This window comes from Rattus norvegicus, chromosome 19 (genome assembly GCF_021556685.1).
Source record: "Rattus norvegicus strain SHRSP/BbbUtx chromosome 19, alternate assembly SHRSP_T2T, whole genome shotgun sequence".
NCBI classification, from domain to species: Eukaryota; Metazoa; Chordata; class Mammalia; order Rodentia; family Muridae; genus Rattus; species Rattus norvegicus.
The window spans coordinates 32,305,990-32,329,250 of record NC_141552.1 but is presented as its reverse complement, the minus strand read 5'-3'; the positions used below and the strand labels follow the sequence as shown (position 1 = coordinate 32,329,250).

The following is a 23,261-nucleotide window of genomic DNA, read 5'->3' as shown; positions in this document are numbered from 1 at the left end:
ATATGTAGTGGTTTTCATCTGAAATGCCCCTGATAGGCATATGTGTTTGAATACTTGGTTACCAGCTAGTGACCCATTTGAGACCTATGCTTTAAGAGGTATTGTATGACACTATTTCACCCAAGATACAGAACCAATGTATACAAAGTAAGAGCAGCACAAACTTACTGAACCCGTAAGTGTTATATGGATTATGAGTGAAGAGTTACTTATAGCAGCAGAAACCATATAACCATAGCACCCAAAGCTCACCCTAATATGAATGACAGATAGCTCAAGATAGCTGGAAACGTGAAAGCTTAGAGAATGTCTCTTTCAGGTCTGAGTCTCTTCCAGGAAACTTGACTGGCCTATAGTTCCTCTATCTAGCTTAGTTTGTTTAAAAGTCAGACTTTGACAGAGCTTTGCTGGTCCCTATGTCTTTTATCTCACCTGGCTGGCCTGAGAGTGTCTGTCAACAGTCTTCACAGCTTCTATGTAGAGTGGAGTTTTAGCTACACCACTTTATGCTCCCCATCTGCCCAGGGAAATCTTTGGATCCATGAATAAAAGACACACACACGCACACACACACTCTCTCTCTCTCTCTCTCTCTCTCTCTCTCTCTCTCATTAGTTTATTTTTGAAATGCCTTGGCTAACTCAAAAACTGGGCACTCCTAAGCCTTCCCTTGCTACCCCAGGCCCAATGGGGAAGTGGCCAGTGGCCAGTGGCCACCCACCCAAATTCTCATGTGGCTGGTTGGCTTTATCTCCTGCAGCTCTTATGGTCATCATCTCAAAATGGCTTCAGCATAATCCTGCTCTACTCCCCCCAACCCTGTCCTAACTAAACCACTCTATGGGGCCCGCCCCATCTCTCTTTGCCCAGCCATTAGTTGTTGGCATCTTTATTGATAGATCAAAAACCAATTGGTGACAAGGACCTTTTAGCATTTGGATACACACATTCCTGATTGAATCAAAGCATTAGAACCAATCTCCAACACTTCTGTCCCTGGGGAAGGAGGGAGCTTAGTGAATTTGCTGAGTTTCAGGGACTCTTGAAGTTTGAGTACCCCATGGCTTAGAAACAACTGTGTACACGTGGCTATCACAGACTGTCAGAATTTTCAGAGTGTCCTGTCATTGTGGGTCAGCGGTTACTCACAGAGTCGTTTGGATGTGAGTTCATTCTGGGAGTCGGAGAAACTGAAGTAGTACCTGAAGGTACCAGGGACACAACGACTCCATCAAGTGTGAGACTGCTACTCGAAGTCAACAATGGAATGAACTAGTAACATTTCCATAGTCTTGTGTGATCCAATATGGAGTCTACTATGCTCTTTTGACTTTCCAATTTCAATAAATCAAAATAAAGTTTCACTAAACTTCAGCTCACCACACTAAACACATTGCAAGGGCCTGGTAACCCTGTCTGGCAGTAGCTACCGAATAGAATATACTGGAACATTGCTGTCAGTGCCAAGGGAACTGTTGAGCAGCACAGACAAGGACAGTCTGAATTGACCTTTGTGCTATAATTGATACAGAAAAGACTCGTTGGTCTGTCCTCCTCCTCCTCCTCCTCCTCCTCCTCCTCCTCCTCCCCCTCCTCCTCCTCCTTCTTCTTCTTCTTCCTCCCCTCTTCCTCCTACTCCTCTTCCTCTTCTTCCTCCTCCTCCTCCTCCTCCCCCTCCTCCTCCTCCTTCTTCTTCTTCTTCCTCCCCTCTTCCTCCTACTCCTCTTCCTCTTCTTCCTCCTCCTCCTCTTCCTCCTCCTCTTCCTTCTCCTCTTCTTCCTCCTTCTCCGCCTCCTCTTCTTCATTTTCACCAAATGTCACATGAGTTTTCTGATATTAACATGATGAGTCAATACATTTTTGTAAAGTTTTGTTTGATCAAAAGTTAAATTGTGGCTGGATGTGATGGCACATGTCTTTCATCCCAGAACTTGGGAAGCAGAGCCAAGAGGATCAGGAGTTCAAGATTATCCTAGGTTCTATAACAAGTTGGAGGCCAGCCTGGGCTACCTGAGAATGTGTATCTAGAAAAACAAACAAACAAACAAACAAACAAACAAACAAACAAACAAAACTCTAAAACCTAGTCTAGATATGGTGATAGATGCATTTAATCCCAGCACTTTAGAAATTGAATCGAGAGGCTTACAAGTTTGGGGCCAACCTGGGCTACACCATGATACTCTGTTTAGCAACAGCAAAAGTCAACATGTGCCCTTGATTATTTATGGCATTTAATTACTGTGTGTCTTTCAGTTCTTTCACAATGTTGGGGGAGCAGTGAGGTGGAACTCCATAGGATTGGGAAAGTCATTGCAATTTGAAAAGCCATGTTAGCCCAAGAATGTGGGCTGGAGAGGGCATGAGCTCTTAGAAAGCCTCACAGTATTAACCTGTAATCTTGTCAAAGCACCCAACACAGGCAGAGGTGGCATGGCCCATGTATGTGGCACCTCTGTGTAACATCCACTGGTGCCGAGGGAAGATTGAAGTCACATGTTGCCCAGACATCTGACTTATAGAATTCAGAGAACTGGAGGTGTAAGCCGGGGTAGAGCTTCTCCTAACATGCACGAAGTTCTGGGTATCATCCCTGGCAACCCATTCCCTAAAAGAAATCAGGAGAAAAATATAAAGTGTACTGTTTTAAGTCTCTAAGTGTTGAGTCATGTCTCATGCAACAGAGCAGCCAAAATAGAATTCCCCCATCAAGATAGTAAGAGAATAAACAAATCTGTCACTCACCCCTCTCTTGGAGTTCCTTTTGAGGCTCAAAAGGAAAACAAAACGAAGGACACCAGATATGCTGATTGTTCGTAGATGGGGCAGGTGACTCATGCCTGTGTCATGTCAGGAAAGGGGACACACACACACACACACACACACACACACACACGCACATGCACACACGCACACACACATACACACGAACACACACACGCACAGGCATACAGACACACACACACGCACACACAGGCACACACATACACACACGCACATACACAGGCACACGCACACGCACACACACACACACACACACACACACACACACTTGCTGCCTTTACCTTCCTGTTCCCTGGTAGGTTGATACCTCAGCTCCCTCTTAGCTATTGGCTACAGAAACCCTAGCTTTGCTAGCCATGAGGATCTCCCTACAGGACAGCTCACACCATGACAGCTGGCTTCAATAAAGCAGGCAAGAAACCAGAAAAAGACAAGGAAGACAGAATCTGAAACTTGTGTAACTTAGCTCCTGTTGGCACATCTTACCATTTCTGTAAACTTGTTCATTAGACGCAAACTCCTAGGTCCTGCTCACACCCAAAACAAAGGCATGACTGGTAGGGGAAGCATCCTTGGTGGGTATGTGGAAGCTGCCTAGTGCATTGACTTTCCAAGTGCCTAAGAGGGGTTATGGTAACATTAACTGATGGCCAGCAAGGTTTTCCACACACCATTCTATTCCACAGAATGTGGCCATTACAAACGAAACAGAAAATACCACTATCGGCCTTCCTGGGACATTTATTTTGGCTTACCGATCCCACCACCCTGTGGTTCATTTTGGCCAAGTTAATGTAACATCTCTAAGACCCTGCTGGCTCCAAGCTGGACTTTTTTGTGTTGTAACTTCTAGTAGCTGTGTTTTCTCAGACAGCCTCTTGTTCTTTGGTCATCTTTCTAATAAGTGCTGACATCAAAAGACCTAAAACGGGCAGTGGAGACCTGTGGACTGCTCTGGTCTCTGGTTTCACTGATGGGTCGAAGGAGCACAAGACTGAGCTTATCTTATCACAGCAGCCTTTGTGATCCTCCTCGTAGACCATAGCAAACAAAGTTGAGGTGCATCCTACAGCCCGGCTCAGCATTATGCTTGGGAGAACACAGTAATCACACTCCTCATACTTACATGCTAAGGTTATAAGACTCTGAAGTATTGTGGGAATAACTTCTTAGATCCTAAAGAGAAAGTGATATATGGAAAGACCTCACTAACTACAAGGGTAAAGTCCTCCTAATGAGTACCTGGCTGTCTAACAACAACAAAACTAGTACATTGGGTTCTTCTTTGCTCTGTAACAGATGAGGTTGTCAGTGCTGTATGCGAACACCAGACGAAATCCTTGACTTTGCTTACTGGCCAAATGTATTTATTTAGTTATTTCCTGTCAAGAGTATTCACCAGAGTCCATGTAAGCAAAACGTGAACACGTGGCTTTATAATTGGCTTATTTCGTTTCTATTACTACTATGAATGACCCAGCGCTGGCCAATTTGTAGAGAAAAGGTGTCTTTGGCCTACATCTTTTGAGGTTGTGTGACTGACCATCATAGGGTTGGCTCTGGTGAGGAGTTCCCTACCAGGTAGATAACATGATGGAAGGGTGTGTAATAGGAGAGACTACACGGAGGATGACATGGGGGTCATGCTTTTATTACTACCCACGTCTTCGACGGTAGCTGTGTTCTCCCAAGGGCCGTCTCCATCAAGCCACCACCTTGCCCTAGATTCTACATCTTAACCAACCATCTTCCAACCATCACTAAACTGAGAACCAAACGTCCAACACACAAGCCTCCGAGACACATTCAACTCATTAATGGATACAACTTCAGAAGACCAAACTCAAAATGCAGACTTGGGGAGGCCCGTCCCGGTAGATATGTTTATAAAACACTTTAGCACCTGAGGCTCGGGAATAAGAGGGGTGGAAAGACTTTGAGAGGCAGAGGATGAGGGAATTTGCTATGGTTCTATATCTCCTAGTACGATCAGAATCTACACCCAAAGTCTCACCAACATAAACATCCAAGTGTGAGCCGAACAAAGATGATGCCCATGAACATGCCAGCACGGGTCGGGGGGTGACCATGAGGCTTCAACCCTACACAGAGAACTATAGGCAACTGAGGAAAGCCAGGAGATCGAGAGGTGCTCTTCCCCAAGGAAGTGCACACCAATCGCCTGTTCAATGCCAAATGGTCAGATGTGAAAACACACATACAAGTAACATTATACGGACTGAACACAGTTTACATTTAGGAATATATACGAAAATACATATATGCGTGCAATAACACTTAATGAGAAGAGAGACCATGAATTTTGAAGAACGGAGGGGGTAGATGGGAGGGAGGGAAGGGAAGGGGGAGATTTAATTATAGTACAGTCTGAAAAATAAAGTTTTTAAAATGGCCGTTGGAAGAATAAATTATACTCATGCCATAACAAATGCTTATCAAGAACAAACCGGGGCTAGCAAGATGGGTTAAAGAGTAAAGAGGTACGTACTTCCAAATGCCCAGGACCTCCATTGTGGGAGGAGAAAAGCAACTTCCAGTAGTCGTCCTCTGGCCTTCAGGTGTGTACCATGCTATGTATTCATGAGTGTGCACGCACTCCCACCACACAACGGATATATGTTAAACAACAAAGGTAATGCTAGTTAAGAAAGGCTTATTTGAAAACAAACAACCGAACAAAACAAAACCGGACATGGTGGCACATACGTTTAATATGGGCACTCAGGGGCAGAGGCAGGAGGATCTCAGTGAGTTTGAGGTCGACCTGTTCTACATAGCAGGCTCCAGGACAGCCAAAAGTTATGTAGGCAGAGCCTGTCTCAAAATGAGAGCAACAGAATAGCCAAGAAGACAGAAGGAAACCTTTGCACAAGAGGGAAAACACAAAGGCAGGGTTGTTGGAAAGACAGAGACAAGAAATAAGTCCCTCACCCCGGAGTCTGGTTGAAACCTGGTCCAGCTGAGAGTCAAGAAGCCCAACATAATTATCATTTGTTGGAAAGGCTTCCCAAATAGAGATGACACTTAAAAAGAAAATAGAAGTGTTAAAATGGCAATTCACCATGTCTAAGACCTGAACGTGCATGGTCTTTCTCCTTTCCCAGTCCTAAATCTACAGTGTATAGGATTCTTATAAGAAGCCGCAGTAGAGTAAGACTCCTCTTGTAACTCATGGTTTTATCTTGCAGCTTACAACCCTGAGCACCTCTCTCCCCACCCCACTCAAACCTCTTCTGCAGAGTCCAGCTCATCTTCCTACTGGCTTATACCGACATTCTCTCCTGTGTCACGATCCCGTATCACCGAGCTGACAGATTGGCCCAGTGGATGAAGGCTCTTGCTGCTAAGCCTTCAAGTGAGTCGTCCTCGGGGCCCGTACAAGTGCTGTGGCAGGTACAATGCAGTGTGCGGCTTGGAAAGAAAGTGTCCAGGCTGCAGCCAGCACTGGCACCAGACCTGTCTCCAGTCCAAGCCACACTGCCGTGGCACCCAGAAGTTTCGAATGTAGGAGTTCCTACACTTATCTCTATTAAGAAACACGGGGCTAATAAGCGGCATGTCCTGGCTAACGGTGAGGCAGTTCATGGAAGCAGACGGAACCATAAAGAAACAGTCCTAGCTATCTTCCAATGAAACCAAATCTACAAAATCAGGTAGTGGGCCAGTTCTGTACTACAGGTTATAGACGGATAGCTATTCTCATGGTCCACTTTGTATTTAATCTCTGCAATCATCTATCCATCCGTCCACTCCCTACTCTGCCAGCCCCTGATAGGTCCATCCTGTTCCTTCCCCAATATCTCCGTGAGGTCCTGCATGCACAGGAAGTGTAGGCTTCCGAATGACATGGAGTGTCCTCTTCTCAGATGGTGCTGACTGAGGCAAGAGAGGACATGGTAATTGTGGCTCTACGCCCCAGTTGTCACTGAGATTGGTGAAGCTGTAGCTCATCTCCCAAGCCAGGGCACCCTCCTTTCACATCTAATTGGCTCTTACACCAACCTCGTACCAAGCTCTCTTCTTTACTTCATTATTCCCCCTCAAGCTTCATAGAAAGAAAGCTACAACAACAGCAACAACAATAATGACAATGACAATGACAACTAAGCAGATCACCTTAAAATTAGAGCTACAATTAAAACTTCTTCTCCCAGACAAGCAATTAAGAGAGCAGAGGCAGAGAGGTCCCTTGAAAGGCACCCTGTGTCCCTTTGCATTATCCAGCATTTTTCTTTCCATCACCGATGATGAGACGCCTGTCAGTCCTGCCTGATGATGTCAGAGCTGGTCCCCATCACTCCGGCTGTGACTTCACCACATCCTGCTTAGGGACCCTAAATCCTCTGAGCCCTGTCACTGTCCCCCTGGGGAAATGTGAAGAGCATTCATGTCCCCAGAGTCATGAAGAACTTGCCCAGCCTACCGCAGCTGCTCAGATAACAATGGCTAAAGCCCAGTGCTACCCAGGCTGCTGCTTTGTCACAGATATGACACTGCCTGGAAAAATATTGAGCCATCAACGGGAGATGGGCATAAACTACAGTGGCCAGTTCCTCCTGTTACAAAGGGGAACTGGGAGATTCATGTAAGGGTCTTCATGTGAAAAGGAAAAGGACAACCTCTCTGTGGATTTGCTGTTTGTCTTCTTTTCCACATCTGGAAAGCAAGGCAGTAAGGGTCCTTGACATTAGCATGGGGTCTTGGGTTTGAAAACGCCCTGTAAGACTGTCTCTGTAGCTTTGTACCCCTCTCCAGTTGTTGGGTGAGCCTTCTGACCTGTGCACCGAGATTTCAACGGCCTTTGGTTTAAACAGGTGCTGAAAGCCAGGGCAAGCCAAAATATTTTGCTCGTCCTGGGTCATGAACTGTTTGCTGGTGAAAACATCTGTATGCGAGGACATATAGGCTAAACATAACAGAAGCACAGGGATGATGACAGCAGTCTTTGGGAGAGGGGAGGGAGCCCCCAAACCCCAATAAAGTCTATCTCCTAAGCACATACCACTTGCTTTTGGCCACAGGACAGGCAATAAATTATCCATGTTGGTTCAAAGGGCAAGGTCACCTCATAGCAACATTGTCCATATGCTACAGTCAAATTCTTCCTATTCTTTAAATATCATCTAGAGAAACCGTGTGCGTATGTGTGTTTGTGTGTCTGTATTTGTGCATAGGGATGTGTGTATGATGTGTGTGTGTGTGTGTGTGTGTGTGTGTGTGTGTGGTGAATCTGAGTGTATGGTACATGTGCATGGGTGGTGTGTGTGTAGGGTGTATGTGTGTTTCCCGGTATACACGTGAGTAAAAATGTGTGTGCACATTCGTGTTATGTGAGTGTGTTCAAAGAAAGGTGGTGATGCTACCCTTGTCTTTCAAAGGCAAAATCACCATCATTAGATGAAACGCTACAAGTTCATTTCCAAAATAAAGCAAGTGAGAAGGAAGAAGCTTAAAGACTGGGTGTTTAGACAAGCCCATGAGCCCCCTTGTGACCTTGCTCTGATATTTAACAAAACATTAATCTTCTTGCCAACAATTATAAAGGATACAGTGATGTCGCTGGCTCTCTGAGAGTGAGTAATAGTGACTCCATTGTTCCTCTTTATTTATGCCTTGGCTGTACCAGGCAGATGAGGTAAGTTGGGGCTTTGATATGTTATTATTCCTCACTGGCAATACATAAAGGACGCTTACACAAATATCTGTCTGTTTCGGAGGCACTGTTTCACAGCTCCTTACAACGCGAGATCAAAGCGTTTCAACATTTTATTATGAAATCATGAAAATCCTCCTCTACTTTGCATATGAATCATAGTCTATTTCAAACCACCAGTGTACCCTGGTGGCAGTGGCTTTTGAACCGAGAAAGGGAACAAGGTGTTAGATATTTATTCCTTGAGGGCTGTGACTAGTGGGCTAATCCTGTCCAGTGCAGTTGGCCAGGGAGCACCAGGGTCTCCTAGGAACACAAAAGCCTGGGGGGCGGGGGAGGACGAGAGAGGCAGAGCCAAGAACCATGATTTTTCTTTCCCTTGTCGGGAAACAAAACTTGGTGTGAAAGCCTCCATTTGGGAGCGCAGGAGAAATGAAAGGTTACACACCTCGTGATTTCAAGCTAAACAACAACAACAAAAAAGCCATCTTCGCCTCCCTGAAATGAAATCCTCACCTGGAGGTTGGTGTAGAAACTGTTTACCCTGAGTGAGGACTTAGCTGCTGTCGCTCAACCTCTGGTTCCCGTAAATCTAGCAAGAGAAGTACTTGCTTTTGTGGGATTAGCATATAAACCGGGTCTCTTCCTTTTCAGCTGGCCCCGTTCTCTGGGGACAGTTAATAATCTCCTTTGGAATGCGGGAGAGGGGGTGGCGGGAGGGGGTGCTGCCTGGCACTTTTGATGTCTCCAGAATGCATATATGCTTGGTGTGTGGATTCTTTGACTTGGGGAATTTGTTTCTTATGAAACAAATATGAAGAATGGGTAGAAATCAAGACAAGCCCATACTAGTGGAACTAGGAGGTTCCGGAGGATGAGGAAGAGACTCTGTGCTTCTGGAAAATGTTCTTCCATCCCTCTTTTCTCTTCCCCTTCCTCCTTCCCTCCCCTTCCTTCCCAAGTGTAGCCTGAATCACTGAGCTACATTTCCAGTCCTGGGAGATACATTTTAGACTTGTCTCTGTCTTCGTTTAGCTCCCGTGCTCTGGATGTATCTATCTCAGTGATCTGTCTTAACTAAGTGTGAGGGAGGAAGAGGTGCATCCTGGGGGGTGGGGGTGGAAATAAAAGCCAGTCCTCTAGTGTGTGTCAAAGTGACCATCCGCATCAGATGCAGCCTGTTGCCAAGGGTCTGTGGGGATACGGACAGTGAGTAAAGCTCTGAGCAGCTAACGACGGGACACTGTAGGCTCTGTCCTCAAACATTGTCTTCTCGCTATTTCTATGGACAGAGGTGGGGCGGGTGCCAAAGTGGAAGCTATTGCAAAGTTGCCAAATTATTCTCCAAAAGAAGGTCTACTGGCCAGCCTGGCCATGTCTCTTTCTGAATTTTTTTGGGGGTGGAGGTGGGGGTGGGGAGATACTGCTAAGGAATTTCTGTGGAGACATAATACTCCTTTAGGCCAAAAAAAAAATCCTTATTTCAGCTAATAACACCCCCGGGTCACAGCATTTGGTATAAACGATTTGCCAAGTGGCTTGCAGTTTGGCTCACTTAGCTGAAAACACACAAGCAGTTGTCAGAAATAGAGGCAGTAACTTAATCTCATCCCCCTGAGTCGCTGATGTTTTCCCGAGATCGAGAGCCTTAAGGCCACCATCCTACCAGTCTCTGTCAGCTTCAACAGCAGCCTACCTCACGCTCCCTCTCAGACCCAGGTGTCTGTGCAGGGCACACCCCTCTAGGAGGACCAAGTTTTACAACCTAATTGTAAACAACTGAAAATGTCTGACTAGCATCCAAGCTCAGGGTTCTGAAGCCTGGATTGTACTGAGGACCCTAGCTGTGTGGTGCCTGGCACAGTTGTGTGTAAACACTGCACCGTCATGCTTTGTGCCTCTCTTGGACTGACCACACGTCCCTTTCCTTATGAATATATCACTCGCAGGTCCCTGGAGGTCCATCCTCCATGAAGCTTCCTTGCTGTGACCACCCCTTCTTCACTGCCGTATCCAAACATATTTATGGTCCCAGCTTTCTGCTGTATCTGGCTTGTTCTGTGCCTTCTGACTTTGCTCATCGGCACCTCCTGAGAGACGAGACATCTTAGAGGTTGTCTTAGCACCTTTTGCTTATCAAATGCTGACCTAGGAGGGCCTGTTGCAGCTCAGCCTGCAATCAAGCAGTAGTACTCAAGAAATGTCCCACCTCATTAGGAAGGAATTGCCGGCTGTTTCTATCCATCCACACACCTCACGAGCCCTCAGTTTTGTCTTTAGAGGGGTACCTGTTTCCTGTAGCACCCGTATTAACCACCTTTTAAAAGGCTAATAAATATTCAAAGTCTTACCAGGAAGGAAATTGTTCTAATTGCTTCAAACCCCCAGCATTGCTTCTGATACTTGGAAGAAAGCAGCGGCTGTCACATCGCAGTGTCTGTGGCTAATTTGAACACGGATGTGTCACTTTGTTGAATTCTTCTGTTCCATTGAAGGAGTCCTCTCCAGATGTCTGACATTCAATAAGAGACAACTTAAATTTTTGAGTACCCCCCCCCCATTACTTTGTGAAGCTTTGTGAGGATTTCACAGATCTGTGGCGAGTCCTGTCTCCATTGGTGTTGTTTCTAAATGACCCACTATCAAATAAAAGCCTCTTGGTGTTGCTTAGGACATCAGCAAAGGTGTGACTTCCTTAGTGCCTCTTCAGGGAGAGAGAAGTCATCACAATTAAGACCATGCCAAAACAGCTATTGACCAAAAAGAAAGGGTCACTCTTAACCTAAGAATTTGCACCTGGAGAGCTAAACTGATTAATGGTGTGTTCCCAAGCTGTTTGCCCAATGGATGCTTTCTTCTTATTATCCTGGGAAAGCATAATCCTAGTCCCACAAAGCTGGGCAAGCCAGATCCTCTGATAGTGGACTCAAGCTCTGTAAGGCCACAGGAGAGGACAAGGAAAGAGGGAAAAGGCCACCCAACAATCCTGTGCTTATATTACGGGGATCAACTTCAGCGCACACATTTCGAAGGCTTTCTCTTCGATTCGATTCTACCCCGGACTTTTTACAAGTATTTAATGCTGCCACTCGGGTACGAAGTAAGGGACCCTGGCTGGCCTTCTACTGTTGCGATATCCCCCACCCTCCACCCCCACTCCCTCGTGTTCCCCTCAGGCTAGCCGTTTGTCCCAGCAGACAGCAATGGAGGCTCACAAAGGGAAGAATTCCACAGCTCTGCTCCGAGCTTGTTCATAATTTGTCCCATTGTTCCTCCACTTTGCTGCACGTAGGAGATATGTAAGACTCCCGCCGGCTCTGAGACCGCTGTGGCTGCTGGGCACAATGGGGGAGAGCAGAGGCTGCTTTGTGGCTGTAGCCTGAAGTCTCCCTGCCTTTGTGACTGCCGCAGGGATGCTTCGGAGGCCTTGGGCTTGCCTTTGTGAGTGCAATTAAACCCCGGAAGAGGAAAGGGTGAACAGGGAGCTGTCCCCGCACCGCTGTTCTTCCGCGGGTGTCACTTAGCTGCGTATTGATGGCTCGGATGCCCCAGTCTTCAGAAGGGCCTGCAACAGGGGGGTCCCTGCAGCAAGAGAAACTCTGAGATCCCCCACACTTACAGGCTGTTAGGGACATTCTGCTTTATGTCCAAATAACAAGTACTCTTGAATTCTAAGCGGAGAGACAGAGATAAGGTGGTGCACAGGTCCTTCATTTCAGTTAAATAGAAGTGAGAAGCTCTATGGGCTCTGTGTGAGAGCACAGTAGGACTACTCTGTATCCTACTCATGCTCATACACTTCCAAGAACAAGAAGAATTCAATATGCCTTCCATGTGAGGAAATGATGACATTTGAGGAGACAGACATACGTCTGGGACTTGATCTTCACATCACACAGTGTATTCTTATGCCAGCCCTAGCCAGGATGTGCTTCAGGATACATGCTCATCGGGCACTGTTGGGGTTGGCTGAAGGAAGGAAGGAAGGAGGAGAGTCCTTTCCAGAATGGTGTCCCATCTAACATCCAAGGCCGCCCTTGCTGTAAGTCAGAGTGATCGTAAGCCGCTTTCCAAATGACCCACACTTGAAGCCAGAGCTTGAGTTCCCTGGGAAGGGCTCCTCCTGCCCCTCACCCTGTCAGGTACTGTGCTGTGTGGTATCTAGTACGCAGACATTTTGAGCCTCAGTCTCCTTTAGCTGTCTGTGAGAGGAATCTACAGCTGTGCGTAGTTTGGGGCTGGAGGGCTGGCCAAATCCTTCTTTTCCTTTGCTCCATTTCCTCCTCCTTATGCCCTCACTTTCAACACAGTATCCTGCATAAGGAAGTCAGGGTGCAGTGGTGTGATGGCCGTCTTCCAGAAATGAGGTGGGAAGAGCTTGTTTGAACTCAAACCAAGAAGCAGGCCACGCTGGCTGCTGACCTGAATGCCTATCTTCACCTGTCTCCTTAATTCCCATTCATTTGCCTTTCCACTTCCATGAGTAATTTCAAACCAAACGCCTACAGACAGGTCTGCTGGTTCATGGACCTGGAGGGCAAGGGGTTGCCTTGGAGCTGAATTCCAGTCCTGTGAGGGCTGCAGAATGATACCTTGTATCAAAAGGGGGAGAGGCAGGCATAGATCAAAGAAATAAATCAGTTTCAAATAAAAGTGATTTTCTTTTCTTTTTTTTTTTTTTTGGTTCTTTTTTTTTCGGAGCTGGGGACTGAACCCAGGGCCTTGCGCTTCCTAGGTAAGCGCTCTACCACTGAGCTAAATCCCCAGCCCCGATTTTCTTTTTTTTTTTTAAAGGTTTGTTCATTATTATATATGAGTACACTGTCGCTGTCTTCAGACACACCAGAAGAGGGCATCAGATCCCGTTACAGATGGTTGTGAGCCACCATGTGGTTGCTGGGAATTGAACTCAGGACCTCTGGAAGAACAGTCAGTGCTCTTAACCACTGAGCCATCTCTCCGGCCTAAAAGTGATTTTCAAGAGTGTGTAGAAGTGAAAAGAACTTAAAAGAAGCCCCCGAATATTCTAGCTTTTAACAATGGTTAAGTCACAGCTGGCCTTACTGAATGATTTCAGTTCCTTCTGCTTAAAAGAAAAAAACTCTCTGCTTTTTAAAATTAATTTATTCTTTGATAATCTGACTCCTCTATACAATATACATTTTTACCACCCCGCCCTCTTTTTTTTTTTTTTTGGTTCTTTTCTTTTTTTTCGGAGCTGGGGACCGAACCCAGGGCCTTGCGCTTCCTAGGCAAGTGCTCTACCACTGAGCTAAATCCCCAACCCCTCCACCCTGCCCTCTTATATCCTATTTATACCCCACCCCTCCCACTATCATGCCTTTTGTGTGTGTGTGTGTCCTTTCTTTGACTCACTGAATTTAATTCTCTTGGACATACTTTACCAGAGGACCTCTCATGGAAGACAATATCCCCCTCCCCAACAGCCATCAACTGCTAGATCTCCAGAGAGCGGTTGGATGGCTATGAGCCCTCCTGGGTCTGAATGTGACTGTCTCCCTCTTGGGTGGCCCAGTGTAGGTGAGCATAGCTGGAGTGAGTTCATGAGAGCAGTGGTCACATCCCCTAGAAGACATCCCCAAGTCCTCCCCATCATAGGCCTATTACACTTTCCTGCCTTCTCTTCAATGGCGTTTCCTGACCTCTATTTCCTCCTCCTTCCTGTTGCCATGACGCATGGCCCTAACTTTATTTTCTAACTCACAAAAGAAGAAAGTGTAGCCTTGGATATTCTGGAATTCGCTCCGTAGACCAGCAATCTGGTCAATCAGCCAATGCCTCTAACTCAGAGATCCACCTGCATCTGTCTCCCAAGTGCTGGGATTAAAGGCATGTGCTACCACCAGTCCAGCTTCTGTCTAGAGCTCTTATCAACATAATTTTTAGTTTTCCTTATGAGCAAGGCATCTTAAATTCTCTCTCCTGCAGTATTGCCTTGAAATGTTTAAAATTAGGCTAAAACGTGTTGTTTCGGCTGACGTTCTATTTTGGCTTTTGTGACAGGGTTCCTTGTGGCTGCCCCTCAGGCACGGTGATCTTCCGGCCTGCTGTTCCCACCTCAGCCTCCCGCGTGCTGAGTTTCCAAGAGCCAGCCGGGTTCACCCAGTCTCCTGTAGAGTCCACCATCTTACAACTGAGCCTTGTTCTGACTGTTTCTGTTTAACATTCCTGTTCGCAGCAAATGCTGCATCTCAGGGATGCATGGTCAGAAGGTCGAAGAAGGCCAGGGTCAGAAATACCAGTTTACTTAGGAACTATAGACAATGGGAGAGGGGGAGAAGGGGGAGATATTACATTAAACACACTGGACATTTTAATCAGTCAACAATGTGTGATCTAATCTACACTTCCAGAGCATACTGTGGGCTACAAGGTAATGAACGTACTAAGCGGGCCAATTAAGACAATTATAAATACCGGGTGTCAGGTGATGGTCTTGACAAGACGGGAAACTGAGGTGGGCTCCTGCCTTAGCTCATCTGGCTGCTCACACACGGAAGCCACTCCTGGGATGCCGTCCATCCTCTTTCGACTTCACCCCTTTGCTTTGGACCATCCTCTGTCCCAACCTGTCAGATCCCGCCTGTCCTTCCAGGTCCTGCTCACAGTCTCCTTCTCATCTGCCCAGATCCAAATGGGATGACTCTTCTCAATCTGTCTCCAGGCCTGCTTTGTGGCCTCAGCCAGTTCACCTTGTACTGCTAAAGGTGTTCTTTATGTCACTGCCAGGAAGCCAAGGGACCAGCTGAGCCCTTCCTTGACCTAAGCATCAACTTCTCCGTCTCTACACAGGGATCTACGGTTCATTTCCCTCCACAGTCTTTTCTTCAGAACCCTGACTCTCTGTCATCTCTCTCGTCCCATGACATTAAATCAGGGGGGTTGAAATCAGGGGGATAAAATCATTTTATCCAGATGCCTATTGAGGAAATATTGACTACTGTAAACTAAACACTCATCACGTGTCAGTAAACATTTTCTGTGAGTTCTAGATGGTGTTTTATGGAGGTTGTGGAAACGGAAAGCAAAATTTGATAATACAGACTACTGTGCTTAGTTTTCTGTGTCTTTCCCTCTACTCCTCTCACTTGCTGGTCCTTCCTGGTTCGGGTCACAGGAGTGAGCACAGACTTGCAGAGTGTGTGTTGGGGCAGCAGGGGCAGTCCTAAGTATGCACATATGTGTTGAAATGAAAGGTCAGGTATATTTCTCCACTGCTCTCTACCTTATTTCGAAAGGCAGAATCTCTCACTGAGCTTGGCGTTTATGGATTTGGACAGACTGGTTGGCCAGCAAGCCTCAGGGGTCTATCTAGTTCCAATTCCCAAGCCCAAGGTTTATAGCACTGTGCCTGGAATTTTTTAACATGGGTGCTGGGGGTCAAACTCAAGTCCCTGATGCTCACAGGACAAGCCCTTTACCAATTGAGTCATCTCCATACATACTCCATTGCTTCATTTTCGTTTGATGTGGTAGTAATCTGCTACATGAGTCTGTGTGACATTAGCATCCGTCCACCCAGATGTGGGCTGTTAGGCTAACCTTGTCATTAACTTGACTTGACAAGTGGCTAGTGACTGGTTGCAAATTATCTAGTCCTTTTCCTGTTGTTACAGGTTGATTTAACATGATGGGTTCCGGAGATGCCAGCACAGAAGGACAGCATCTCCTCCTTGCCCGGATTCCAAACAGGCAGCTAACAGCTTGAATGCCAGCAGCTGAGTACTGTGACTGCTGGATGTCCTGCTCAAAGATGGCAACCCCAGGATGCCGACAGCTCTGTCTCCTTTGCTGAGGTCTCCATCAGGAAGACATGCCTTTCCCTAGTTCGGTATTTCTTGGGCGTCTGCTAGGCTCTTGCGGAAGACTTGATCTCTGTTGTCAAGAGCTCTCCAGCCAGAGAACTGGGATCCCAACCTGACCAGTGCTCCAGAAGACAGACATATTGGACTACTACACCAATGTGGAGCTTGGAACGAAGGAGGCCTTCTTAGAATCTTTGAATTGGGTCTTAAAGGATGGAGTGATATGAGGTAATGGTGAACGGCACACTTGGCAGCTGAAGGAACATCCACAGGATGCTTGGGAAATGAAGGAACATCCACAGGATGCTTGGGAAATGAAGGAACATCCACAGGATGTTTCATGCCAATCAGGGACTTTAGTGCAATCAGCAGGATGAGGCACGCTAAGGACTGGGGCAAGTACAAGAGTGGGGCTGGAGAGGGCTCAGCAGTTAAGAGCACCGGCTACCCTTGCAGTGGACCGAGGTTCTGTTCCCAGTGTCCACATGGTGTCTCGCAACCAAATGTAACCAGTTCCAGAGGCTCCTGCACCCTCGTCTGGCCCCACCGGCTCCAGGTCTGCAGGTGGTGCACAGGTACACTTGTAGACCTGTAGGGAGCTGCGAGGTCCCGGGCCGGGGAAGGCACCGGTTTCCGCCTTCCGCTCATTAAGAAAAACAAGTCCGGTTTCTGCCTTCCGCTCATTAAGAAAAACAAGTCCTTATTTGGCTGTTCCTGCTTGGCCTGGTCCCTTCCACATAGTACAACCTATCCGCTGTCCCCACGTGGCTTGCTAGGATTGGCTAGTGCTAGCTATTTAAGTGTGGTGCAGGGATTTCCCGGGGTCAGAAGATTGTATCAAGGTTCCTGAGTAAAACTGCTTGAAGAAGACCTTCGCTGGTGGTGTCTTCCTTGCCGGTCGAGGTTGGGCGCGACATAGACCAAACATATACCTGTCTGGGTAAAATTTTAAACCTTTTTTCAAAAGCAGGAGCAATGGTAAGATTTGAGCTTTAACCTTGGCATAGGATACCTGTCACTATTTCTAAAGGCAGAGACTATTAGACATTAGTCAAAGGGAGTAACTCAGACAGAAGACATCCTGGGAAAGTTTAAATGAGAAAGGTCCAAGACATTGGCAATGAACTAAATGTGGACAATCTGAGGGAGCGTTAGAACAAACAGGCAATCTCAACGAGCACCTAGAAGAAGGAAGGGGGATGTAGATTTGTAACTGAGCAAGTCCGGGGAGGTGGGAATTTGCTGAGCCAATGGTAATTACCCCCCACTAGAAATCTGCCCTAGTTGCTCAAAGGTACGCCTTCCTACTGTCTGCTGATGTGGCAACTGCTTCCTAGTCTTGTCTCTAGCCAGTGTGACAAGCGACCAAGGGCTCTCTGTTCTAGAACTCTGCTCCTGCCCACTCTTCTTGCCAACTGTGGATATCCTACTGTTGAGCTCCTGTGTCACACAGTCTGCCCCAGGACACTATCTAGGTGCCAGAATCCTTGCATCCCATGGACACAGCCCTGGGGTCTTATTCCCAACATTGAAGTCAAAACAAATGAAATCCCTCTGCCCCACTTTCTTTCAGGTCTCTGCTTCTATTGTTGTCTCCAATGTATAACCCCATCTCTCTCCCTTCCCACCCAGTGTGACATTCTATATATGTTTTCTTTTCCTGTATTCCTTTCTGTTCTGCATAACACATTCTCTGATGGAATTTTCTTTCTCCTTTATTCCACAGGGAAACGTGGAATAAAAAATACCCGGAGGGATTTCCCACCCACACAGTGGGCCAGGAATTTCTCATGCCTCCCTGAGGAAGTTCAGGTTTATGAGGAGCGAGCCCCACAAGAGCACTGTTCTCAAAGAACACAGTAGCAGAGTTATCTGTGCACGTTGCCCACAAGAGTAACGAGTTCCTGTACTTATTGAGCCCACGACCTGGGCCAGGCATGTAGCTCGGAGGAAGACCCCAAGAAGTGATGTACTGAACGAAAGGGAGAGAGGTGTTTACAGCACTCAGATCTTGTTTGGGACACACTGAGCCTAAATCACTCACTGAAGAATTTGATGAATTGATATGCACAGGCCAAGGGTGAAAATGAGTCTAGTCAGCCTTTGTGATCTTGGTGATCTTGGAGCCCTTCTCTCTATACTTGCAATGGAGAATGTCACAGCTGAAGCTTTATTTGGTTCTTGACTACCTTTTCTATCCATTGTTCATGAGATGGTTGGCTATAAACATTGCTTGAACATTCTCAACAGGAAGCTATAGAAACAATTCTCCTGTTTTCTATATTACAAAGCAAGTCAGCTAAGAGGAGGGAATACTGGGAGATTTGCTGTCTCTATTTATGGAGAACCTAGTATAAACCAGATGTCCTTCCAGGCTTTGGTGATATGGTACAGATAGGAAAGAATAAAGGCATAGGAGTGTATGTGTGGATCTCAATTATTAATATGAAGAAAAGATATACGAAAACACTGTCCGCATCTTACAAAGGTTTGAATATGAACTTGAAACATCATCTTATTTTTATTTTATGTGCATGAGGGCTTTGCCTATATGTGTGTCTGTGTACTGTGTTTTCTGGCCTGAGGAGGCCAGAAAAAGGTATTTGATCTCCCTTGGTCTAGAGTTATAAATTGTCCTGAGCTACCATATGGACACTGAGAAGGGCAGAATCCTGGTCCCCTGCAAGAGCGGTCACTGTTCTTAGCCACTGATTGATAACTTTTTATACTGCGATTTTGTGAAAGTAATACACATTCATTAGAATCCATATTTCTAATTCTGAATTTTGATAGTCCCTCCGCCCAGCCTAGTGACATGTGACAGATACTCTTGTATGATGGTGGTCAGCAGCAGGACTGAAGTTTTCACTCAGTTACTAGGCCACCCTTGGGCAAGAGTATCCTGTGTTCCCAGCAAATTCTCAGTTTTTGTGCGTCTCACTGTGCTGAGAGCCAGCAGCAGGGCATTAAAACTGTTCACAGGATTCGAGACTCCAGTAACAGAAGCTTAACTCAAAACAGAACAAATGGCGAGACGTCGGCTGGTGTCACCCGAGGTCCCAGCTGCATCTAGCTGAACGTATTTTATTTTGTTGGTGCCGCAAAGACAGTGCCTGATAGAAGCCACTTAAGGGAAGGGGGATTCATTTGGGTTCACAGTTTCAGAACAACCCTCATGGCAGGGGTGGCATGGGGCAGCCCCTCAATTAATCACAGTGGTCAAAACTACACAGCAAACATAGAAGCAAGAGTGGGTGTGACTAGCAAAGGTCCACCCTTTGGAGAGAGTAAGTACACCAGCAGTCTCAGGATTGGTTCTTCATCCTCCAACTCTACCCTGCATCTAACATTTTATCTAAACCTGGGGTAGCAACACAATAATTACGATACCCTGTTCGAACGTAGATGTTAGTCCCAGGACTTAATAACATGAGCAGTATGACAGCTCTAGATTTCCCCAGCATCATGCTCTCAAGTCCACACACCCTTCCACAAAGTGATGGGTGTATAAGGCTATGTTCTGCTGCACCAACAAACATCCTCAATGTCAGGACCTTGAGAGAACAGGGGTCTGGTTCTCTGACTCCTATGTATGCTCATTACAGGTTGGCCCCAACTTGGTTCCCCGCTGTTTTCATTTTGAGGATGAAGGAGTTTTCCACACGACAAGTCAGTGTTTCCTGAGAGAGGGGCGAGGTAAGAACAGAACCAGCCTCTCCTGGGAGGTATACACTTCATCTCTACCCATATTGCATCATCCAAACCAAATAAAATGGCCAGGCTTGCCACCTGCAGGGCAAAGGTGTATCACCCTCTCCAGAGAAGAAGCAAACATTCTGAACAACAAGATGGCCAGCCAAAGGCAGGAAGCATGATTAAGGCTGTCGGCTCCCTGAGACTGCCAAAGTGAGTAACCACAAACTGGTTGCCTTGGCACAGCAGTGTTTATTTTGTTACAGCCTGAGAGGCCCTAAGTCAGATAACAAATCCCCCCTCTGATCCCTCCAGAGACCTCAGCGACTGTTGCTAACCTTTTGTGGTCACTGGCCATCTCTGTTGTTTTCCTTGCCTTATCACCTGCTCATTGCGATTACTGCCTATGTTGGTCACATGACCGTCTTCTTTGTGTGTCTGTGCCAAATCCCCTTTCTAAGGACAAAAGTCACTGCACTAGATTCCCCTTAACTCACTTGGTTACATCTGCACCGACCTCAATTCCAAATGATGTCAATTTTACAGGCACTCTGGCTTAGGACTTTAAGTATCTTTAGGGAAGATGTAGTTTAACCTACAGTATCTATTTTAAGAATAAGAGAATTGGTACCAAAAGTAGCCAAGAAATGTGGACAAGTACACAATTAGTGTGTGATGAATTTGGATTCACTCCTTAGCAGTTTGAATCCGAGTTATGGTCTTTATCTGAACTCAGATTGACATAAGATCACCCATTCTGCTGACAGTGCTGCTCCAACACAGTGGGTAAGCATTTTGGGAGAACCAAAGTGGCACACAGAACAGAAGGCAAGTGAGGTACACGTAGTGAGATTATCTACCCCATCACCAGAAGCTGCCAGCTCTGAGAAGCAAATATGTTAGTGTTTACAAACGCAATCAAACTGATCTCAAGGTCTCTATAGTAACCCTATGTGATGGTCAACATTGTCAACTAGTCAGGATCTAGAGTGATCTAAATGACAACCTCTGGATATGTCAATGGGAGAATTTCTAGATTGGACCAATTGAAGTGGGAAGACCCATTCTAAATGTGGATGGGTGACATCAACGTCCAAGCTGAAGATCTGACTCAACTAGGAGAAAGTGAGCTGAGCACTGGGCATAGTCGCCCTCTGCTTCCTGACTGCAGGCACAAAAGGAACCAGTTGCCTGGAGTTCCTGCAGTCATCCTCCCCCTCGTGATGGGCTGCGTCCTGTTGCAGGATTTATTTATTGTGTGCCTGATCCTTTAAAGGTCCCTATGCCCATCAGTGTTCGTTGCCTCTTGGAATTCTGGGAACAGGAAAGGATCTATAAAGCCAGCAGAGGCTGGGAACTAGGAGTAGGATTCAGAAGTAGGATCGAGGAGGCTACAGGAGACAGAATAGGAACAGAGAACGGAGTGACAAGATAAGACGGTTGGGGATAGCTGAGATGAGAGAAGTCAAGCTGAGGCAGAGAAGATATTCTCAGGAGACAGTTAGAAGAGGGACCCATGAAGAACCCACAGAATAACAAAGACATAACAAATACTGAAACCGTAAAGAGCTAGAGCATCTTTAGTGAACTGTAAGTTGAATAAATCCTTCCTTCTTTGACATGCTTCTTGTTGGTATTTTGATTACAGAAAAGTAACAAATTCAACATGAAACTGTGAACTATAGCAAGAGAATTCATTGTATAAAACACATATTTAGTGGAGTGTGAGAAGAGCAGGAAGGCTGGGCTGGTAGTGATAACTCTGGAGGGTCTAATTCCTGAGACAAACACCCTTTGTCTTTGAATGGTATGTCTCATTTGCAACTCAAATCTTCCTTCGTAATAATATCAGTTCTTCCTTAGCCTGCTTGGTGTCCATTTTAGGGCTCTAACAACCTTCCCCCACCCGTCTCATCTCTAGGGGATATTTTGCTACTTGTAACTTAGGTGGCCCCAGCTTCTGCAGGTTTTTACTCCATGGGTGATGCCGATCATTGCTCCTCAACCATGGCCTGAACACACATCTGTGAGACAAGTGAGAGAGCGCTTAACTCCCCAGTTCCAACGGGGCAGCACTGTGAGCTCCAAGTTCTCAAGCTGTACTGGGTAGTCTTATGTCGACTTGACACAAACTAGAGTTATCTAAAAGGAGGGAACCTCAATTGATAAAATACCTCCATGAGACCTGGCTCTAGAGTATTTTCTTAATTGAGGGTCTATGGGGGAGGACCCAGCCTATGGTGGGTGGTGCCACTCCTGGGCTGGTTGTCCCGGGTTGTGTGAGGAAGCAGACTGAGCAATCCTTAATGAGCTTTTCTCTCCAGGTTCCTGCCCTGTGTGAATTCCAAAATAAACCATGTCAAATCAAAACATTTCAGTTTCCTCCACTATGAGCCAAAGTCGCCCTTTTCTCTTTATAAGCTCACTGTGTCAGGTGTTTGGTAACAGTAAAGGAAAGTTGACTACACAAGATGGTAGGAACTCATGGCTACCTCAAAGGTCCTTATTTTCCCAGACTACGCTCCACTGGGAGAACAGCATTCTTAGTGCAGAGAGTCTGAAAGTAGCTTGAGGGAAATAACAAGATGTAACCAGAGACAGCGAGTAAAAAGGGCAAGAAAGCCCCTCAAGACTTCAGTTCAAATGGTAAGCACAGGTTACTATATTAGTGAAGGAGTATGGGGATGCCCAGGGCTACACTGCCTGCTACAGAAGGACAGGCAACTCCGAGACAGAGGCTACTGGGAGAGGCTACTGCACGTGGGCACTTCCGTTTTCCTAACACTCTCCTTCAAACCAGTCTGCAGTCAGCCCGAATTTCATGCAAAGGAGAACCCTGCTTTAAGTGGGGTGGGGGGAAGAAGCAGCTCAGAGTCCATTCGGTTCTCAAGCACCACCACGGATCATGTTATATTTTGAAATAAAAATTGTAATTGGATTACACTCAATTGCAGCTGTAATGGGATTGGATCCTGGTATGGAATATAAGCAAGGTCAACCTACAGGAAGTAATTCATTCCTCTAATGACAACGTCTTGGTCTATGGAACAAAGATCAAAGCTCATTCAAAAATAAATGCGTTTAATGGCACAGTAGTTAGAGGAGTCTGGGGAATTCATTTTATTTTCATTGTATAATATCTGTTTCTCATACAGTCGTCTCGCTCTCTACCACTTTTTAATTCTTACGGCTGTGCATGGGTTTGATTAGCTTAATTAGCGTTAATGTCTTGGGAGCAGAATGCGGGACTGAGAAAGTTTGGGTTCTTGAAGATTTTGGAAAAA

General features: G+C 46.2%; 1 long non-coding RNA gene across 1 annotated transcript in view; it reads left to right on the top strand.

Moving 5' to 3' along the window:
• Positions 1 to 17,149, top strand: part of LOC102553444 (uncharacterized) — a 102,209-nt gene extending 85,060 nt beyond the window's left edge. Inside the window, exons 4-5 of the long non-coding RNA XR_015643563.1 lie at positions 5,994 to 6,160; positions 16,096 to 17,149. This is a non-coding gene — a long non-coding RNA (uncharacterized LOC102553444). The remainder of the gene's footprint in view (positions 1 to 5,993; positions 6,161 to 16,095) is intronic.
• Positions 17,150 to 23,261: the final 6,112 nt, after the last annotated feature.